This window comes from Ochotona princeps, chromosome 10, assembly GCF_030435755.1.
Source record: "Ochotona princeps isolate mOchPri1 chromosome 10, mOchPri1.hap1, whole genome shotgun sequence".
NCBI lineage: Eukaryota > Metazoa > Chordata > Mammalia > Lagomorpha > Ochotonidae > Ochotona > Ochotona princeps.
In genome coordinates this window covers 30729638-30734848 of record NC_080841.1, presented here as the reverse complement: position 1 = coordinate 30734848, position 5211 = coordinate 30729638, and positions in this window count along the sequence as shown.

The following is a 5211-nucleotide window of genomic DNA, read 5'->3' as shown; positions in this document are numbered from 1 at the left end:
CAGTGCTGCGCCAATCTGAAGCTTGGAACCAGGAACCTCTTCCGGGTCTCCCACACGGGTGCAGGGTCCCAAGGCTTTGGGCCATCCTGGACTGCTTTCCCAGGCCACAAGCAGGGAGCTGGATGGGAAGTGGAGCAGCTGGGATTAGAACTGGCGCCCATATGGGATTCCAGGTGCGTTCAAGGTGAGGATTTTAGCTGCTAGGCCATGCTGCCGGGCCCCTGTTTTGTTTTGTTTTGTTTTGTTTTAAGGGTACTCTTTTTAGAGATAAGAAATTTCCCTTTTATTCCTCATTTTCTTTTTTTAATTTATCTTTAATTTTTTTTTTTATTTTTGATGATTTTTACATATTTGATTAGGGTGTAAAGAGTCAAGGGCTAAAGGAAAGTGGGTGAGACCATTGTTTTTGCATTCTCTTTTTTCCTTACTGTATTTGAGGGGAGGAGAGAGATAAGGGTAGAAGCCACACCCATCCTCCCAACCATCCCTGGATCCCTGCTATGGGGCCTGCTCAGAGGGTCCTGCATGAATGGTTTTGATAATTTAACAGTTTTGAATAGCTGCCAATCTTACCTTGCATTCTCCAGGTGGTTCTGCAGTTTAGCTTGACAAAATTTGTCTCCCAAGGCACCATCTGCTCGCTGATGCTGTGGCAGAGCCCAACCAACTGACACCCACTCTGGCTTATGCATGTAACAGTAGGTACAATCCCCCCAGCCTGGCTTTCCCCCAATCTAGCTTACATGCAGGCCAACAGGTGTTGTAGCCCTGCCCGGTGTGGTCTGCTCCCAATCCCAGCTCTCATGCTCACCGGTGGAAATAGTTACCCAGTAGGAGAGCCCCCTCATAGCTCCCCTACCGGGTTTGCCTACTCTCCCTTGGGTCTCCATTGTGTTGGTTGGCAGCTATGGCTCAGTCTGGCATGGTTTGTCTCATCTCAGTATTTGCCAGTGGGTGCTGTAGCGGGGCCTGCCCTGGTCCGCCCCCAATTCTAGCTCATGCTGGTGAGTATTATAGCCTAACCAGCCCAGCCAGCCCCCAGTCCCAGCCCTCATGTGAACTGGCTGCATTACGGCCTGACCTGGCATCACCCACACACCATTCTGGCTCTCAGATTTACCAGCAGGTGATATGAACTGGTCCAGCCTGGCTCGCCCGAAACCTGAGTCAAAGGTAAGTCCATGGGTGTCGTAACCTGCCCTGGTCTGGGCTGCTCCCTTTCTAGGATTTTGTGTTCACCTACAGGGTCTGTGTCCTGACAGAGGAATTTTTAGGCTCCTCCATCAGAACCTCTCCCAATGCCAGATCTCGCACACACGGGTGGGTCCATGGGCCAGCCCTACTCAGTCCCCCTCCTGTCCTAGCAGGATCAGTGGCCTTTCCTGACTGGCCCTCACCCATTCCAGTTCTTACTGTTGGGTGCTACAGCCCAGACAAGTCTAGTCAACACCCAGACACAGCTCAAGCATTGCTCCGCAGGGGTAGAGATCTGGCCCGGCCCATCCTACACCCACCCTGTTTCTCACGAGCACCAGTGGGTGCTGGAGTCTAACTCAGTCCGGCATGCCCCAGACCCAGTCCACACCTGTGCCAAGGGACACTGTGGCAATGTTCAGACCAGACCGCAGCCCTCATTCCAGCCCCTGTGCTCACTAGTGGGAACCACAACCCAGTTGGGGTATCCCCCTAGTTCCCCCACCAGGCCTGTTTCCAGGCACAGATCTTGCATGTGTTAGTGGTTGCTCTGATACAGCTTAGCATGGCCTCTCACTTGTCTTGGCCTTTGCTGTGGAATGCTACAGCCTAGCCTGGCCTGGCTCGCCCCAAGTCCCGACTCTCACTGGCGGGTGCTGCAGCCTGGCCCTGCTCAGCCTGCTCCCATCCCTGGCTCATGCAAACCGGTAGGCATGGTAGCCCAGCCTGGTATGACCTGCACTCCATTCTGGTTTCTGCACTAGCCAGTGGGGTATGGCTTGCTTGGCCCATGCCCAGTCCTGATTCTCCAGCATGTTGGTTGGTGTCATGCCCAGCCTAATGTGACCTATCTGCTGTTCCAGCACTCACTGTCAGGTGAATATTTTTCTGGTACATAATCAAGCTTGGCTCTGATCCTTAAAGATAACACAAGCATTAAACAGATGCACAGATGCGGTGCCCATGTGGTCAGCTCAGGATGCTGGTCTGCATGTGGTATGTCACATGCTGTCAGAAGATTGGGGACTCTAAATCCCGGAGTTTGAAGCAAAAAAATAACAATAAAAAAAAAAGATAAATCCCGGAGTTTGAAGAACCCCAACCATTTTTGCAAAATCCCAACCATTTTATATGAAAATCCCAACCATTTGTTCGTGGCTCATTACTACTAAGAAACTATGAGCTTGTAGGCTAAATGACCTATGTGACCTTTAGCAGCCTGTGTGACCTTTAGCACTCACGGGTCCCAATTCTATGAATCAAGACCCACCTAAGTCTGGTTATCTAACAGGTGGCTCCAAGTAATTAAGTGGGTGCTTCCCTTAGTTGCTGGAGGCATGGGCTGTCCAGCAGAGATAGGAAGGGAATGTGTGCCATTTCCCCTCACCTTGCAGACTACTGTGAATTTCCCCATTTCAAGCTATTGTGGACTGCCCCTACAAAAATCCTATGAATGTTCTGTTCGGGGCCACACTCCTTGTAAGGGGTGTTGGTGCTGGTCGGCCGGTTGGCCGGTTGGTCAGCCAGCTGCTTGCTCACAACCAAGAACCCAGGCTCGGATGTGCTGAGCTTCAATAAACCATCCTTGTGCACTTGGATCAACTTCAAACTCCTGATAATTTCTGGGATCACAAAATCTGGGCACAATAAGTTCAAAGCAAAATCACTTAAATGTTCTGAAATTTTCCTTCTGCTTCCCCCCCCCCCCCCGCCCCCGCACTCCTCTCCCCCTCCTCCCAGGTGGAATTGGTGGAAACAAGTGCTCCAGACTGCTTCAGGCCAGTTGAAAGGCTTGTCTAATGGCCTGGGGGTGGTGCTGAGTAATGCCTATGGAATCTGGAGAGAAATGAGATGCTCTGAAGAAAACACACTCTGTTTACATAGAAAATGCCAAAGGCTGGGGTCAGTGCCATGTCATAGTAGGTTAGCCTCCACATGTAGTGCCAGCATCCCATTTGGGTGCCGCTTCAAGTCTTGGCTGCTCCACTTAAAATCCAGCTCCCTGCTATTGGACTGGGAAAGCAGTGGAATATGGCCCAAAGTCGTGGGCCCCTGTACCCATGTGGGAGACCTGGAAGAAATTCCCAGCTCCTGGCTTCAGACCTGCTCAGCTCCAGCTGTTTACAGCTATTTTGAGAATGAAGCATAGATGATCTCTATGTGTAACTGTTTCAATATGATTATTGAATTATTTTAAAGAATTTTTTAAATCACAGAGGCTGGTGTGTATAGGAAAACAAATACTTGTCAAGATCTTGTTGAAATTATTATTTATCCTCGATTTTTGGTGAATTTTTTGTTTTGTTTTTACTTAGCATCTTATTAAAAAAAAAAAAGTATCTGGGCCTAGCGCAGTGGCCTAGTGGCTAAAGTCCTCGTCTTGAATGTGCTGGAATCCCATATGGGCGCCGGTTCTAATCCCAGCAGCTCTACTTCCCATCCAGCTCCCTGCTTGTGGCCTAGGAAAGCAGTTGAGGACGGCCCAAAGCTTTGGGACCCTGCACCCATGTGGGAGACCTGGAGGAACTTCCTGGCTCCTGGTTTCGGGTTGGCGCAGCACTGGGCGTTGCGCTCACTTGGGGAGTGAATGATCGGATGGAAGATCTTCCTCTCTGTCTCTCCTCCTCTCTGTATATCTGACTTTGCGATAAAAAAATGAATAAAGTATTTGTTTATTGCAAAAGAAGAAATCTTCCATCCACTGCTTCACTCCCCCAAATGCCTACAACAGTCAAGGCAGGGCCAGGCCCACGCCGGGAACCAGGAATTCCATCTGACTTACCTTAAAAGGATGGCCTGCTCTGCTTCTTCCCCGGGCATTAGCAGATAGGAACTGGATCAGAAGCAGAACAGGCTAGACTTTGCCCTTCAAGATAAAAACAAATTTTAAAAAAACCTTTTTTTTTTTTTTAATTGAAGTAGGACAAGAATTTCAAGTTGTTCTGTAACCTTGAAAGTGTCCTCAGCATAGGACAAGGTGAGTCAGGCTCTGCAGGCTCCCGGGTGTACTAGCTGTCTCCATGGAGAGGACGTGTGGAGGTCAGGGAGTCCTTTCTAGAGGTTCCGTCCCAAAGGAGCAGGTGGGAGTGAGGCAGCCTTCTCGGGCGATACCCTACGGGATCTCACCCTGAGAAGCAGAAAAGTAGAGCTCCACTTGGGCGGCCAGAATGAAGCCAGGCAGCACAGACCAGCACTTTGTGCACCTGTGCCTGGGGTCGGTCGGGCTGTAGCAGGCGTCCTCTTAGAATGCCAAGAACCCCCTTTCTGCCTGACACCCAGCCTGCTCCACATGAGGGTATGGCTAAGAGCAGTTGATTGCTCAGGGTAGGAGGACACATTGTGCAAAACAAAAACAAACAACCCCACCCCCAGATTCAGCTAATAAAGATTTATCATGTAATAAAGATTTATTTTTCTTGGAAAGGCATATTTACAGAAAGAAGGAGAGACAAAGATGTACTGATTCACTCCCCAAATGGCCACAACAATTAGAACTGTGCCAATTCAAAGCCAAGAGCCAGGAGATTCTTCTGGGTCTCCCACATCGGTGTAGGGTCACAAGGCTTTGGGACATCTCTACTGCTTTCCCAGGCCACAAGCAGAGAGGTGGAGCAGCTGGGACAAAAAACGGCACTCAAATGGGATCCCGGTGCTTGGAGGTGGAGGATTAGCAAGTTGGGCCAACATGCTGGCTCCACACTCAGCCACTGAATGAGTCATGTGAGCCTACAATCATTAACTGGATAAGTGACAGAGGACTGGGAGTCTTTGCAGGCCCTTCCTGGTGACCTATTAGAGCAGACTTGATTAATAACCTAACAGGGGAAGAGGTTTAAAGAGGCGGTCCTGTGATCCGCCACTTGGCTAATGTCTGAGGATTTAGAACTCGACAGTCACGCCTTCAACACAATGCATCCATTTATTCCTTTCCCAAGGATTATAAATACAGAGATCTGTACCTGGTAAGTGAGGATCCACTTTAAAAAAGAAAGATCATTTGAAAGACAGTTGCAGAGA